Consider the following 18414-nt stretch of genomic DNA (forward strand, 5'->3'; position numbering starts at 1 on the left):
ACCAACACAACTTCTAGATTTTGTGTGGACATTACATGGATTAAGCATTCTCCTGGTGAAGAAAGTCTAAGAAGAATCATGAGGAGCACATGTGTTGTCACTGTGCTCCTACTGAAAATGCTACAGTGCCTGGCATTAGATGGTGCAGTATTCCAACTCTTGATTTCAATCTGTTTCAGATTTTTTAAAATAGCAGTAGTTGCATATAGAAATCTGTGTCTAATTATTGCTTGCATGTCTGTATAATATAGACAAAACATTTTCTAATAGCTAGCTACTGAAATATTGATAAGAACTTTTCATTTTTTAACAATTTCTCTTTTCAGATTCACCATTTCAACTTACCAACGCAGCTGGGTTTTGCTTGGTTAAAACGGACTCCATTTGCCAAGAACTACGCTGGACAACTGCTGACCGATTGCTGGTGCCTGGCAAAAATAAATGTCTGGGAGCCCAGGGAATAACTGTGATGAGTGAAGTAAGCCTCTACGATTGTGATGAAACCAGTGAGCTCCAAAAATGGAACTGTACGAATGGAACCATGCTCACCCTCCAAGCAAACACCGAACACAAGCTATTTATTGAGCTCCAAGCAGATAACAAAGCTGTACTGGTGACAACAGCAGGACCCAACAGCAAACTCACAATATCAGGGACATCCAGTGGAGCTTGCACAAGAACTTACAGAGGTATAAAACTGCATTTTTCACAAGATCCAAGTAACTAATTTTAATCTGTATCAATCAGAGTGCTTAATTGCAACTATTTTTTTGTGTTTTTTTTATTCATTTTTCAGAACTTTACACGATAGGAGGCAATGCAGCAGGAAGGCCCTGCATGTTCCCTTTCTTTTACGAAAACCAGTGGTACTCAAGTTGCACTTCGACTGAAGCCCAAAATAACTGGTGCTCTGTTGAAACCAAGTACGATCGTCAGATATGGGGCTTTTGCCCATCAAGCGGTGAGTACTGAACAATCTTTTCATCTTAGTGATATAGTACAGTCAGTGTTTTAAATGCTTATTGTAATGCCCTTTTAAATTAAAAAAGCACTTTATCATTAGTGAATGTTGAGCTGTTTGAAAAAAATGTGAGAAAAGCAAAATAATATAAATATGCCACTTCAGTAAATTGGTAAATCTTCATAAAAGTGAATGAAATCCTCAAGGCCAGTTCATCATAAAATGTAAAAACTACAAAAGAACAATAATAAAAGAGCTTGTATGCAGCACTTTGCTCACAAAAGGAAAAGGCTTGGCAGAAAAGGTTTCTTAAGAAACAGGTTTAACTTTTGAGGGTTGTAAAGCATTTAAGATGCCTCCCAAAGTATGGACTGAGGCTCAACTTGAGCCACCATACACAGATGTATATTTTCATGCAAACTGATATTTCTAACAGCACTTGCTGGGTTTGTGTTTACAAACTTGAATTATTTCTCTCTGTAGCTAATCTATACAATGTAAATGTTACATTTTTTTGCAGAATTACTGAAAAAAAAACATTTATTTGCTATTTAACCCTTAAGTGGTCACCCTGAGAATGTGCAAGTTATCTGATGTCCTCATGACAGATAAAGTTGTTTTATATTTTATGTAGTTAGATGAACTTGTATATTATGTTTTGCAGATAAGGACAGCTGGATCAAACATCCAGTAAGTGGAGCATTTTATCAACTGAACACCAATTCTGCTTTGACATGGGCAGAGGCTGAAGCAAGCTGCAAGCAGCAGAGCGCCTCCTTGCTCACCATCAATGACCCCCACGAGCAGGCTTACATCACAGGTTCACGACTTAGAAGAACTCAGACTGGCAAGAAAATACATGAGCTCTTCATGGTCTTTCTTTTTAAATGTTCTTTTATTTCACCCATATAGTGTTGCTTGAGCCAGAAGGAAACCGCCAAGGATATAAACTTTGGACCGGGCTGACTCTGGATTCAGAACATGGCTGGAAGTGGTCTAATGGGGACCCTTTTCGTTACCTTAATTGGGATTCAGGTAGGATTTTTCAGTCTCATATTTTGATAAAAATCACAAGGTCCACAAATAGCTTTCCTTTAACTCTTCACAAACTTGTGTTGCTTTTGAGCGTTGTATTTACACAATCATTTTCTGTCAAGATGGAAAACTAAATTACAAAATTAAACCCTGATGTGAAAAAATAGTTATGATAAGTTACAACATACCTAACATTTTCCATTATGTCGTTTTAGGACAACCAATCACCCATCCAGCATATACCTGTGGAATGATGGATGGAACCGTAGGGTATGCATGGCAAAATTCAATATGCAGCAAGAAATTCGGCTACATCTGCTACAGTAAAGGAGTTCTGGCTTCTCCAACGGCAGGTAAAATAATTTTTACTACCAGTTCTGGGAAAAATAAAATATGCTTATGATGTTTTGAACTCATATTATTTGCAACTTGTGGTTTACATTCTCCTTTTTGTGTTTCCTGCAATCAGTTCTTAACATGGGATATTGTTCAGCACCATGGGTTCCATACAATGGTCACTGCTTCCAACTTTATCGAAATGCCCAAAGCTGGTCTGGTGCTCAGCAGGATTGTCGTAAAGACGGAGGCGATCTTGCAAGCATTCGCAATATGGAGGACCATAGTTTTATCACGTCAGAGCTTGGATATGGTACCCTTATTTTCATATCAATCAGTCTACTGGTGATTTCTTAGTTTGGGGTTTTCTTACACTTGACAAACCATTGAATTGCTAAAATTCAAGCTAACTATTTTGCCTTTTCTTTTAATCACAATAAGGAATCTGCAAACTGAGCACATAAATTAAAGTTTATGAAGTCCTATAAACTAATGATAGATATTTAGATGTATAACGGCAATTCCTTTATTTATTTCTGCTGTTTGCAGCCTCCACTGATGAGCTTTGGATTGGACTCAATGACATTAAAACAGAAGGCCTGTTTGACTGGTCTGACCACACCACAGTTACCTTCACTAGCTGGGAGGTTGGAAAACCACAAACTGCAACAAACCAAAACGATTGTGTTCTTGTCAGAGGAGAGGTGAGAAACATTATGTTCTCTTTTAAATGTGACACATTTGAATCTGGTCTGGTATGGTGAAGCTGGGCCACAAAGCAAAGAACTCAATTTACCAATGCATTTATAGTCACTCAACTTATTGAGATAGGATCCATGATGGTAGATGAGCTTCTGACATAGAACACACCAACTGTTTCTCTACATAGAAAAAAGTGGAGGTAGTTCATGGATTAGATCTGGTTCTAACCCATTTGGAGATTTTTCTAGTAAATCCCATTGACAGGAGAGCCAGAACTGATTGGAGGTATTACAGTCATTTGAATAATTTTGAATATGCAATCCAATGAGTCTTGTTTGTCAGATTAAAAGTACCTTTTGACAATAACAACCTATAAGCAGGTATTAAACATACTTTTCATTAACCCAACATTTGTGTTTTCAAAAATAGTTTCATTGCTCTGATGTAATACTTTCATTAACTGTAAGTGGAAAATCATCATAATTTATAGAAATATACACATTCAAACATCCATCTGCATGTAATTAATCTATTCATTTGTTTCACTTATTAAGTTCCTAAAATAAACTAACTTTTCAACATTATTTTGAATGGGTCTGCATAGATCAAATCTGTGTATTTTGACAATATATTGTAAAACAAACTGTATTTTCTTCCTGTAGAACGAAAACTGGGCGGATCGTGACTGTAAGGAGACCCATGGCTTCATTTGTATGAAAACCAGTGCTTCTGAACCCAGTGGGGATGAAATACAACAGGATACAGGTTGCAAAGTTGTGAGTGATTTTTTCCAAGTGTGGAAAAACATTTTTTAAAATATTTTATCTGGCATAAAAGTAAAAGCTTTCAATAAAGTAAATAACAAAACAAAACACAGTTTTCATAAGTGATAGAATTAGAAATGCACAATTGTCAGTTCAATGTTTTGCTGCCTGTTATATTGTTTTGCATCTTGACACAGAAAGAGATTAAAATGTTCTTTTTATTTTTCCTGAAAAGGGTTGGAAAAGATACGGCTCCTACTGTTACTTCATTGGAACGGAAAGAAAGACATTTGGAGACACGAAAGAGGAATGCAAGAGATCAAATTCTTACTTGGCAGATGTTTCAAACAGGTATATATAAAATATACATATTTTTACAGGCATGTTAAAAAAAAAGAGCGAGAGAGAGAGGAAGAGAAAAAGAGAGTGAGGGAGGCAGATTTCTAACACCAAAGGGATTTTGTGATACAAACAAGCCATATTTGTTTATAAGAAATATTGCTAAAATCATAAAATACAATTCATTTTCTTGTAATGATAAACAAATTAGGTGACATAAGAAGAAACAACTGGTCCTCTGAGATAAAAAATGACAATTAAAAAGCTTTAAGTGTATAAAGAAAACACATGAAATATTACACCATGTTGTTCTGTATAATCTTAGACCTAGTAGGACAACATAGCAGCAACATCTCATTCATAAAATCTAGCTGTTTAACTAATGTGAAACATACTGTAGCTCTATCTTGTTATTTAAGAAATACCTTTACATTATTGCATCTAAATAGCTCAGTATTTGGGACTAACACACCTAACTTAATCTTTATCTTTAGCTAAATTAACCTATTTGGTAACTCAAAATCAAATATGTAAGTTAAATAACAAAAATTATTGTGGTAAATGGTTATTATTTTATTGTCCATGTTTCCAGGGTGGATAATGCCTTCCTAGTCAGCTTGGTGGGCCTCAGATCCGAGAAACATTTCTGGTTAGGGCTTTCAAACCAGAAGAACCAAGATGTTTTTGAGTGGACCAGCACTGTTCCTGTGAGATATACTCACTGGAACAGGGAAATGCCAGGTACAAAACATCTATGTTCGTATAATGTGTTTGAAAGTAACTTTTAAAATGACAGTTTTTAATTTCTTTGCCAACAAGGGCGCAACCAGGGTTGTGTCGCAATGACCACTGGTAGCACTGCGGGCCTCTGGGACGTTTTGCCGTGTACAAACAGAGAAAAGTACATCTGCAAATATCAAGCAGAAGGGACAGCTTTGACACCTGCACCAACGACTGCTCCCTCTGACCTTTGTGCAGATGGATGGACCAAAATCTCATCAAGATATTTCTGTTACAAGGTGAAATTTGACATTTTTAATGTATGCACTGCTAAACTGCAGTGATTTGTCAACATAAGTGACGTCAGTTAGAAAAAATGGCTGATTGCAATTGTGATTGTTCTAGGTTTTCAAATAATTGAAACACTAATAATAAAATCCTCAATGGCTGCTTTATTATAATTTGAAACCATGAATTTGCCTTTCTGAAAGTGTGAATCTTCTCTTTTAACTTGTTTGAGGCAACCTGCACATTTTCTCATAGTTTTGATGATGACAGTTAACTGATAAACAAAAGACATCAGAGGATGAACTGCAGTCTGATTGGAGACATCACATTCACTTGAATTTTTCTCAGTAATAAAATGAGGGATGAATGGACACAGACAGATAACAGGAGGTGAACTTCTTGTGTTTATAGGTATTTCCAGGGAGTTTAGAGACTAAGTAATGGTTTGAGGCCAGGGACTACTGCAGAGCAATCGGAGGAGACCTACTAAGCTTCCACAGCGCTGCTGAGTTGAATTTGAATAAGCAATCATCTAGGTACAGCATGACTTTATTTATCTACTGCCATAAACAGCAATTTTTCAATGAGTTGCACCACAATGCTTTTTTATGTCATTTTTTTCTTTTTCTTTTTTTTTGTTTGCAAAATGATCAATATCCCTTTGGTATTTTGTCAGTAATTGCTAATAAGGCTGAAATCACATTATGGATGAGAAATACCATGTAGCATGCTTACATTATAAGCATGCTACATGCATATTTTTAGGGTTGTCTATAGCACATGTGTCAAACTCAAGGCCCGGGGGCCAAATCCGGCACGCCGTAGCTTTTTATGTGGCCCTCCACAGACTAAACACTAAGTGTGATTGAATATTATTATCAATCATATCAATGCAGTTTTTATCTGTTTACTGCCAATTTATATCAATCAATCCCTCCAGTTTCTTGAGAATTTAGTTGATATATGGTTATAGTCCATGATTTATACAGCCAGTAAATAAACAGTCTCATTTATTATTAGTTCCTGAAGGGACTGAAAAAATGTTCAAAAATGTTATGTAATTTTAAGATTTCATTGACATATTAACAGTTTGTGAACAGGTTTTATCAACACATTCTGGCACAGGGTTAGGCAACTCCAGGCCTCAAGAGCCGGTCTCCTGCAACTTTTAGATGTCTCCCTGGTCCAACACAGCTGATTCAAATAGTTGAATCACCTCCTAAACGCAGTCAAGTTCTGCAGAGTTCTGCTAATGACCCCATTATTTGACTCAGGTGTTTTGAAGTACAAACATACATTTATTAAGCAAAGAAAATATATTTAGAGATTAAGCAAGTGCAAAATTTTGAATTTAAGTTAGCAGAAATTCAGAGGCTGGTTGGAGGGACAAAGCCAGCAAAACTAGAGACTCTGAGCCTTTTATAGGAGTGCAGGGAACACGCACACATACTGTATTTGTGATCAGTGGTCTTACAAACCCTGGTCTTTATCCATACTCATCCATATATGGCAGCCTGAGGAATGTGTAGGTCATCCAAAGTACTTGTATTTGCTACTGAAACTTAAAATATAATCTGTTTCCGGATCCTACTTCTACAGCAAATATTCAATACTCTGGATTGGACTTAGTGCCAGTGACCAGGGCACTGGTTTGAGTGGAGTGACGGATCCCCAGTGAGTAAACAGATGCTTTTCTTTACAGGACTTCTCAATCTGTGACAAAACTATTATGATCTTTATGATCCTTATCATAATGGTTTTCTTAACAGGTAAACTTTCAACACTGGAAAGATGGAGAACCAAACAACAAAAACAATGTTGAATCTTGCGTTGAATTCTTTTCAAGCGATTGGGGTCTATCAGGGTCTTGGAATGATAAACAGTGTGAAGCGCCTAATGGCTGGGTTTGTCAGATTCGTACAGGTAAAAGGTGGCTATGGCATACAGTTATATAAAGTTATGCCTAGATACATTGAATGTTACCAAAGTTTGTGTTATAGTTCCCAATTATACCATATATTTTATTTCTGGTGTGCTTTCTATCTATATGTAGGATTGACTCCGAAGTCACCCCCACCTCCTCCAACTCCAGGTAAGTGCATTATATAATAACTTGAATACAATAACTCAGTTTTTAAATCTGAAACGCAATAGTCAACAAACTTTCTGGTGGTGATGCTAATAATGGTTGGCAAACCCTCAGACTGTGCACATTTTTGTTCTGACAAATTGAATATTACTTTTTTAAATTCACAAATCGCAACTGTGTCGTTAACAAACTGTAATCAGGCTGGGTTTGTCTGGTTCACTTCGGGTTCGGGTTGAATTTTCTCCTTGCAAAAAGAGTTTAAATCCTGAGAAACGCCTTTCTTTACATGTTTACATGTTTAAAAGAAATGTAGAAATATTACTCTGTAATTATAGGTTACTTGTTGACAATACTTATAGAGTCTTAAAAACAACAAAAAAAATACAATTAAAATAAATAAGATAATATTTTTGCACTTCTGTTAAATTCCAAGTAATTAACCAACAGATTTTCAAACTCCAGGTAATGCTGGTCATATTTAGAGCTGACTCCAGGCATAAATGAACTAAGCAGCTGCGGAGGCATAAATGCTAACATTTTATCATAGATGTAGAATTTTAACATTTGTTTATTGAGAATGAAAATGTTAGATCTGATTTTATGATTCATGCATAGATTAAAAAAAGGTTTTTATTTTATTTAACATTGAAATTTAAGATTTAAATGTGGTGTAAAAGTTTAATGAAGAATCTTTGTAGTTAGATTGTTGTGCTACCATAGCTATCATCTGATGTGATAAGTTTAATGTTTTCAACAAATTACAATCATCAGTGATTTTTTAAAGCTCTGCCAGTTAATCCAGGGCTACAATCTGCCTGTATTGTATCAGACTTTACTTTTATAGAGTATCTAATGTGCATTATTTGCTATGGCAAATGCACAGATTACAACCGTACCGCTGACGGGTGGCTGGAATGGGGGGAAATCAATACTTCATTGAAACCCGGAAAAGGGCCAATGACGATGCTCGAAAATCCTGCAGAGAGAAACATGCTGACCTTGTGACCATCAACAGCGAAGCAGAGCGTACTTTCCTGTGGAAACAGGTATGTTTATTCATTATTTGGTATGGCACATTTGCAATTGCTCATTAAGATATAACTACAAAATACAATAAATTTCAAATTTAGCTTGTCAAAAAGAAATCGATATTCACCAGATTTCAGTGGAATTTTAATTTACTTTATATTAAAAATTATGTGAACAGAGACTCTCAAAATCATTCAGGCTCTTTGAACTTGTTTGCATTTGATCATAAATATGTGAGATGTATTTTATTGGGATTTTGTGAGTTAAATTCACACAAATGTTCATGACATTGTGAAACTGAAGAAAAACAATAGACTTAAACATTAAAAAAAATAAAAATCTAAAAAGATTCATATTTGTTATAAGCCACCCTTTAATTTGTCAGTTTTAATTAATCTTTAAAATGTCTGATCTGCAGATTCCAATTTTGGCCAATCCATATGTTTTTTTGTCTGAAAATTTAAATTAAATAGTGATAACGTCTCTAGTCTCTCTCATGGGATAGTAAACGGTGACAGTGAGGTTTAGGTAGGTATAATTGGTGGATAAGGTCGGTTTCCCATGTAAGTTTTGGATGATCTCCCAAAACTAAGAAAATCAGTGGTAAGCATTTTGTAAGCATTTTTGCATCTCTGCCTCAAGCTAAAAAGCACCTGAGATTGGAGTGTAGATTTATCTTTCAGCATGAGAGAGGAGAGCTAAAATAGCTTACAGCATGTAATGTGTTTTGTCCTGGCTCAATAACATATGAGACCTAAAATCCATGACCCAGGATTAAACATTTCTTCCTACAGACATTTTTACTGTGCTATTTATAAAAAAGAATGAATTCCTCATTTGACTGAGCTAAATGACAAACTTAATGAATTGGCGAAAAAATTAGGTGATATGCAGCAGGATTAGAATTGTATTTGACTTTTGAAAAGTTCACTGAAGTTCACAATGTTATGAATTCACACAAGTTATTCCCTTCTGAATTTCTTGTTACATTTCTCTTACATATTCTCCTGCACTCATAAACTAAAATGAGCCTTTGTTTGAGTGTAGATATCCAATCATTCTGATTCTTTCTGGATTGGACTAACTGTGGATCTTGACAAGTCATTCCAGTAAGTTTATGTTCCAAACATATTTGGGAAAAAATGAATATCTGTTTGCAAGCTTTCTTTCAAAGCATTATAACTAAATATAATGGTAACAGAGCAGATTAATGGATTAGTGTATTTTTCTTTGCATACTTGACCTCGTCTTTTCTTGCTTTAAGATGGATGGATGGTTCTCCAGTGATTTATCAAATGTGGGATGAAGGACAACCTAATTTTATTAATTTTGATGAAAACTGTGTTGTCATGAAAACGTTCAATGGTAAGTAGATAACTAAATGAAAGTAACTGAAAAACTATTTTATATGTGTTGTTAGAATATGAGCCTTGATAATTTGGGAACATTTTAATAGGAATGACCGTGATGTAATCATTAGATCTTACATGATTTGAAGTTTGACTTCTACGGTGATTTACTTTTTTCTTGTGACTAAAAAGAACTTTTATTATTTTGTCCTTCTGATTGCATTTTTTAGATAATGAAGTAAGAGAATAGGGTATTGTAGAAAAATGGTTCACCAACTTTTACTCATTCAAAAAATATAGACAAAACTAAGACCAGGGGAGGGATATGAACTATTAACAAAATAGTTATTATTATTATAATGCAATAATAATACTATTGGTACTATTTCACTTTATCATTTCACATACATCTACACCCATAGATTTTCTTCTTACTTATTGTATTTTTATTTTAAGGGCCAGTACAGAAAAGTTCAAATCAGAACAATGATGAAGAAATCAGAAAAATTAAACAACAAACTATCTGATAAATATGTAAATATAAATAATTTGGTAAATGTCACCAATCCCTATGTATATACACACAAAATTGTGAAATGCATATCGTGGCTTCCTGACTTATCATTTATGGTTTCACAGGGTTCTGGCATGATTACAACTGTGGATTTGAATTCGGCTCTATTTGTAAGCGCAGTAGCTCACCTCCTGTCAATGCCACGGTGGCTCCTACAGTCCCACCTCAAGGTAACTGCAAAGAAGGCTGGAAGAGGATCAAACTCCAAGGTGAGATTTGGCAGCATTTCAGTTTTATACCTTGAGAATATCTGAGAATATCCTTCTGTTGGAGCTAGATCGAATGCATTCGGTTGGAATATACACAAATTGTAACTTAATTTCTTATGGCTCAATTTCAGTGTTACAAGATCATATATAGTAAAAAAGTAACATGGTTCAATGCAAGGCAACAATGTCAAGAGATGGGAGGAAACTTGGCCTCTATTCCCTCAAGACATGAGCAAGGTTGGTTTTCTCATGACAGTTTTGAACATTTACTTCAGTTCAAGTTATTTGCTACAATACATTTACCTTAGTATTTTGCTAAGTTTTCTAGTCATCAGCCTTGCAGTTAGGCTTTGTATTTGACTACTAACCACCCTCACTAGAAATATTGTTTGCAGGTCTAAACATGATTAAACTGGAATGCAAAGTGATGGGAATTTCCATGCCAATCAGAAAAGCCAGAAATTTATTATGTTATTGATTTGAAATTGTCTGGGACTTTAACGACTGTTTTCTGTTTTCAGTGTTTTTAGTGTCTGAAATGGCGAACACACCAAATAGAGACCTGTGGATTGGTATTCATAGCTCGTATGGCAATGGGTTTTACTGGACCGATGGACGGCCAAAGTCTTATGTCAATTTTGATCTTTTTGTAAGTTGACATTGTATGTTTGTGTTGTCAATTTGAAAATGTTATTACTCAAACAATTAATTAAATATAACATTTTGTGTTATGTTTTATTAGCGAAATAGGCATTCACCCTTTACACACCGTTATTATTATAGTAATAAAAACATTCATCTTTCTTTGTACAAAATCAGTAGTTTTACAATTTGTCAGAATCCTTTTGATGAAGACGTAAGTAATTCTTAGATTATTTACGTTTGAATACACAAAAACCATTCCTTTTGCTAGTGAAACAAGCTTCGCTCTGATCCACTGGCAGAAAATTACGTCCTAATAGTGAGGGCTGGTCTACCAGGGACTGAATAAAGAAAATGTGACTGAATAGATATGATCTCTCCCTGTAATTCTGATCACATCTCCCTCAGTTTTCCCCTGCGGGGAACAAAAAATATTCTCTGATTCTCAGGTGTACAGATTATAATAACCTTCAAATGTTGCTTTATTTTGCAGTTGTATATTGCATTTCGAAACGAGGTGAGTATTTTCTAAAATGTAATTCTTACCATTTTACACTTAATTACCATCTTTTTTGATCTACATTTGCTGGGTTGTCATTTCTAACAGAAAAAATGTGCTGTGATCAACGGTAATCCTTCATATGGACTTGGAAAATGGATACCTAAATCCTGCAATGACACCAATGGATTTATATGTTTAAGTGGCTTACGTAAGTCATTTAATGTGGTTCCTCCTGATGGTTTTCAAAACAGTAAAATTTTCACTTACTTGCATACTACACCTTTCTGTCCCACTTTCAACCTTCAGTCCAGGTCTAGTTTATTTCTCTCTGCTAAAAAACAGCAAATGATTAGTAAAATTGTAATAAAATTTGCATAATTAATACTTGTAAATAGGAATCCATAGTTGTGAATTGATTTGTGTAACCTTGTAAAGAGAATTTTATTTTCCTTCCTTTGGCTGATTGGCCAATCACAAGAACTTTTTATAACCATTTTGTTTGCACAATCCTTCTACTTTGCTCCAGATGTCCAAGTTTACTGAGGTGGTGGTTTTTCTCCTGCAGCAAAGTTACTTTTAAGTTAGATATGTGACAGATATTGCCCTTATGTCTCACTACAGTCAGCAATGGTTTGTCATGTAGTGTGCTGTTACAGCATGAGATATGTCACTTGGGAAGACTCACTGTACTTATGCAGAATGCATTGATTCAATAAACGACCACCAACAAATTCCAGTTGGTAGAAACACACAAACAGCAAGACCTCAAACCCTAAACTCAAAAGCTTCCAAGTGACCCAAAAAGTGATACTGAATTATGTTACTACTCTACACCTGAGATACACCTGATTCTATGAGATTCTATGAATCTCCTACTGAACTTTTCTGTAATCTTAGTGGATCGTTACATTTTTAATTGACATAGCATTGACCAATCAGCTGTAAAAATTAATACCTGCAGGTGGAAACTCACACCAAAGCAAGAGAGTTTTTTATTTGCACCAGTAAAAAAAATATTAACTAAAAGAACTTGAGTAATTATTTTTTACAAATACATTTTTTACACAAATTATTTTCTAAGGATGCACAATAAATGTTTCTCCATTTTATTTTACAAGGTTACACAACTCATGCATTCTGATTACAAGTAGATAGTATTTAATTATAATCATTTCTATTTAAATGTATACATTTTTAAATGCACATTTTTGCAATGACATAAGTACTATGATTGAAAACTAAAAAATTATTACTTATCATTTCTATTCTTAAACAGAACCAAATACACCTGAAAAAACTACACCAACAAATCCAGATAATTACTTCAAAATCCTAAATGATTCCATCAAGCTTGTCACCCAGCAAAAGAGTTGGTCTGATGCTCAGAAGACCTGTGAAGCTGACGGTGCCAAACTGGTCAGTGTACGGAGTGAGTGGACACAGGCTTACATTGAGCTGCTGGCTTTGAATCTTAAACGTCCTCTGTGGATTGGACTCAATAAAAAACAGGTATGGTCTTTAAAGCCTCTAAAAGCAAACATTTATTCTAGATTCCATTCAAACATATTAGATGTAATGCTTTCATAACAAAATGCTCACAGGGAATTGGTGAAATGCAAATTTTTACAGGTACAAGACCTGTCTGATGTATTAAGTGGAAATATGAATTTCAGTTTGATCAGTTGAAAAATGTTTAACATATATTTGAGATATTTAACAATGTTTAACCCTTTTTACCAAATTACACTGAATGCTTCTCAGCCCTGTTTTCTAAACAAGATATTTGTCGATTATCTGTGTAACCAAAGTTTACTTTACACAAAAGATTAGGTCATTGAGCCGTATGTATTATCTCTTTTTTTATTTTTTGGATGTTTTTTTTTTTACTTTCAGACTAATAACTACTTCCAATACATAGAGGGCTGGCCATTACTTTTCACCCGCTGGGATAGGAATGAACCACGTATAGGGGGAATTTGTGTTTATGTGGATGTTGATGGAAAATGGAAAACCAGTGATTGCAATCACAACTTCGGCAGTGTTTGCATGAAGTCCACAGGTGAAGGCAAACTAAATATATTCTAAATAAACATATAAGCAAAACATCCCTTAATTTGCTTAAATCTGCATTTTACTGTTAAAATTTCTTCCATTTTGCTATGTAATGCTAAATAAATTTTAATAAAACGTTTTTCAATTATTAAATAAGCAATTTGTACCACTGTTTAGTAATACACAGACACACCGCCAGAAGTTAAATCAGACGATTATCCTGGAATTTGTCCAGAAGACCCATATCCAGGTAGGACTGGATACGGAGCTTCTCTGCTTTCATATGGCCGAAGTCGGTGGCAGACCTGGAAACCTTTCAGAAATTTTTGCTACCTATTTTTCTCTGAAGAGAAAGAGTGGCAAGATGCAACTACTAGCTGTCGGTCACATGGTAGGTGTCTTCTGTGAAAAATCCTTTCTGTAGTAGTGAAAATTGATTTTGCATGTACAAAAAAAATAACTACTGGTGTGTTCTGTGAAGGTGGAACCCTTGCCAGCATTGGAGATCCCTGGGAACAGGATTTCATACTTAATAACATTAAAACATTTCAAAACTCATACACATCTTATTGGCTGGGCCTGTTCAAAACTACTAAAGGTAATGAACATCACAAAAAGGCAGTGTTAAAGGAAAAATTATCTGAACATGTGTCTTCTATGTTTTACAAAAGTAATTTTACACTGTAAAACATTTGATCCACATTTAGTTGTGTCTGCTGTCTTCCACTCTGAGTCAATTACATTTAGCGAGTTTTAGATTTTGAACCTACATGTGTGAGTTTGTGAAATATAAACTTACTGTGGTAAGTTGTTTCAACTTTTTTTAAATATATTTTTTCAAACCTCTAAGAGTTTTTAGTTTAGCACTTATAAAAACTGCAAGCGGAAAAAGATAGGAGTGGGAACTGTTTCCCAGAATGCTTAGCAGCATGTTGTTGTATCCTGAGATGGAAGTGTGTTAGATTGATCTGAGTCTTGTGTTTTATTAAGGAAAATGTCTATTTTCAGCAATCCTTAGCTTACAAAGCTTGAGGATAATGTCCTGTTCACGCTGAATATTTGAGAGCAGAATGCATCGTAATGTTTGATGAAATTTATCACCAGATCAAAAATTTTGTTCATGCAATTTGAAGCAAGAATTTAAATTATTCTAAAGTAATTATTTAACCATTTAGTTAATTAAGTAGTTAGCTAAAATAATCTTGTCTTCTTGTGAGTGAAAATAATAGAGAAATGTGTGCTCTTTAACTAGATGAAGACAGTTATTTCTTTCATATTGTGAAATAGTTTGATTTAAATTGCAGCATTCAGTTAAATTCACAATTCAAGATTAATGAACTTAATGTTTATGAACTTTACTTTCAGAGTTAAAACAAAAAAATTTTCATGTTTACTGAAATTGCATGTTCAGGCACCATCAATGTTTTACAATGTATTTGTGTAATTTATTATTTATTTCTATTTTTAAACATTTTAGATATTCCATAAAATACAGAAAATAATAAAATAAATATCTGTCTATCCCCAGGAGAATGGATGTGGTTGGATAAAACGGTCATGGATTTTCAAAACTGGCGAGAGTATCCGTCTCGCTCCTACGGCATGATTATTGTATCAGACGGGAAATGGCATACAGGGTATCGATGGCAAACAGACCATACATCTGTAAAGCAGCCAAAGGTAAAAACTTTACAATGAATTAAATCTCAACTATCAAAATCACTTCAATAGCATTTCAGACACTTCCCTTGCTGTAGTAAAAAGATCATAGTGTAATTAATTTTATTGTCTTTGGTCTTATATTTTCTTTACAATGTAAACTTGATATTTACACTGTATCAAATGAAATTTCTGGTACATTTCCTCAGTTTTTTAAACTTTGTCCATTTGTTTGACTTTGTTAAAGATCATATTGATACCTCTTTCATTCTTTTGAGGAAAATAGCTGCCTAACAGCTGACATTTCACAGTAAAAGCCACATAGACAAACATGGTCCTCTCAACATTACAGTGCAAGTAATTTAGAATTTGTTAGCAGCATGCAAATAATTTCTACCAATTAAAAAAAACCAAATCTGCAACATTTTTTGATAAGGTTTTCTTTTTCTTTCCAGTGTTACCTCCAAAGCCATCACCCAAACCAAGTGAGTCATGCTTTCATCTTTTTCTATTTGGAATTTTTTTTTTTTCTTCATCTACTTTTTTTTCTCTGCAGATGTTGCCATTGATCCTCAAGGTCGGGGTCACACGGCTTTAGTAGCTGTGTTTGTCATTGCTGGGATCGCAATGGGAGCAGGTATTGCTTTCTTCCTGTTCAAGAAGTCTGGTCATCAGATGACTCTCATACCAATCCCTGGAGGGTTAACGGCCTTTGATAACCCACTTTTCAGCAGCAACCAGTCACAGAAAAATTTGGTGGACACTAAAAAACTGCTGGGGAACGCAGATGAAGATAACAGTCAACCTGTAATAACTATATAATTGTAAAAGACAGCAGATGGTGCATGGACGTATTCTCTGTTATGGCTGCTTAGGATCAATGTAAATGCAAAGAATGATTTATACAAGAAGATGGTGTAACAATTAATTAACTGGAATGTTAATTCAAGTAGCTTGGATGTATATTGTATTCTAACTACTGCAAAAGTTTAATTGCCTACTGAGAAAGAAGACATGAACACTCTTTGACTCAAAGTAGTCATTCATTTAGAAATGATGCAACACCTCTCCAAATATTATTGTTAGAAAAATGTGTTTGCAAAAAAGATCAAACAAGACACAATTCACTAAAGGTAGAAAGTCTCTATAGATGTTTGCTTGTAATTCAATTCCCAGCATGGAGAAAATGCAAAGTTATACAGTTGGTAGGTCAGAGCATTCTCTGACTAACAAAGGAAGTTATCTTGCTACACTTCCTATGTGATTTGTGCAGATGTAAGGTGGTTTTTTGCAGTCCTGCAAAAGCACCTAAGACCATTGGTTTCTTATCTTTGCTGACAGTCTTCCAGTAGGAAATGAACTTATGAACTTAGCTTCCTTGCATCTTTAATGTTGCAATGTGTAAGTTTCACTTCAGCAGTCAATATGTAATGTTATTCTGAAACCAGGATATGTCTAGAAGCATAAGGTCAAAATGCAACAAGGTAGAAGAAGCATGTAGGGAAAAATAAAAACATTGCTTTAGATCTATATTTGACATGGTAATCAGTGATATGCTTAACAAAGAAATCCATCAATATTTTTATTTAAATAATCTAATTAACAAAACTTCCTGTCAACTTGTTGCTTTGGTAAAAAGAAAAAAGTAAATACATAAAATGGAATTTGCTAGTAAAGCTATTCAAATTTTTTTGTTTTATTTTCATTTTTACAAAGTTGGCCATTTTGTATAATAAGTGGGATTTATATAGAAGGAATTTCCCTGATCTTAAATGTGTCCGAATGATAACTTTGATTATTTTCTTGACTGTTATAACTTTGATTATTTTCTTGACTGTATAATTTTATTGATAAATTAGATCTGTTTTGTAAAGTGCCTTAAAATGACCTTTGTTTGAAATAGGCCTTATATGAATAAAATAAAAATGAATGAAAGTGAATTGATGTAATTTGTGAATTCAAATTAAATTGGAAGTTAAATGCGTTGGCGCTTGAACTACGGCAGAAGATGTGTGTGCTGAGAATCCAAAACTTATGGTTCAGATTCTAAGTTCCTCCAGCCACATGTTGGTGTTGGGCAAAGCACTGAACTCAAAGGTGTTTGAGGCAGAGCAGCTCAATTTTTTACAGATTAATTGTCTCCTAGTATACAGTCACAAAATAGTCAAAAATATATCTATATATTATGTATTGATCTAAGACAAGTAACAAGTTATAACAATAAAAAAGCTGGTTTCCAAAGTGAGCCAGGGCAGCTTTGCTCTACAAAATTAATATCTGGAAATGGTAGCTATTAACAGAAGTTTATATTTGACATCATATTAGACAGATGAATAAATAAAATATTAACCTTCATCCATCTGGGTTACTTGCGTGAGTGTCTGTCTGTGTGTGTTAATTTATCATCTGGGATAACAAGACGTTTCAAATATGAAAAGAATTGAATCATGCATCTCCCCAGGGAGGCAAGGAGTGGGCAGCCTTGAAATGAATCACAAAGAAGTTCTTTTTACCTGGACAAACACTTTCAGTGTTTTGGTGATCCCGGTGTACCCTCTCAAAATCTGAATAGTTGCTTTACTTTGAAAATAATCATGGAATTGTTTTGTTCCTTCATTGTCTTCATTGTCCTTCATTTATTTATTTTTTGTTTGTTTTTTAAATTAAACCTCAGTAAGAGCTATTAAATGCGCAAGGTGTGTCTTGGACAACACAACACACTTGAATGTGAACTTTAAATATTAACTGAATCAAATGAGAAAATCAGAAACTGGGTTTGAGAAATTAAAAATGACAGTCAGCATTCTGAAGACTTCCTTTTTGCAAGTTTTGCAAAAAGGAAGGATTTTAGTTACCTAAGGCAAGTGATTTGATTTACTATTAAATTGTGCTGTGCACATTAAACCGCAGTTTGACTCATTTCCTGTTTTTTTGGATTTTTTACGTCAGATTAAAAAAACAGAGAAATTGTGAAAAGCTTAAGACATTTACTCTTATGGTGAGTTTATAAAAATGTGCCTTTCTGGATTTATTTCAGTGCTTTGTTTTGTTGTGTTGAGTCCTGCATTGGATTTAGGATGATTATCTTAGCAAATAAACATGTAAATTATTTCAAGTTATTAAATAGGTTAAATGTTTTTTTTTAATAATCACACTGAATACTT

At 34.3% G+C, this 18414-nt stretch overlaps 1 pseudogene; it reads left to right on the plus strand.

Annotated features, from left to right (window-relative positions):
• Positions 1-23: 23 nt before the first annotated feature.
• Positions 24-16806, plus strand: LOC129377950 (macrophage mannose receptor 1-like; annotated as a pseudogene).
• The last annotated feature ends 1608 nt before the right edge of the window (positions 16807-18414 follow it).

This window comes from Poeciliopsis prolifica, unplaced genomic scaffold (genome assembly GCF_027474105.1).
Source record: "Poeciliopsis prolifica strain line A6 unplaced genomic scaffold, Auburn_PproV2 SCAFFOLD050, whole genome shotgun sequence".
Lineage (NCBI taxonomy): Eukaryota > Metazoa > Chordata > Actinopteri > Cyprinodontiformes > Poeciliidae > Poeciliopsis > Poeciliopsis prolifica.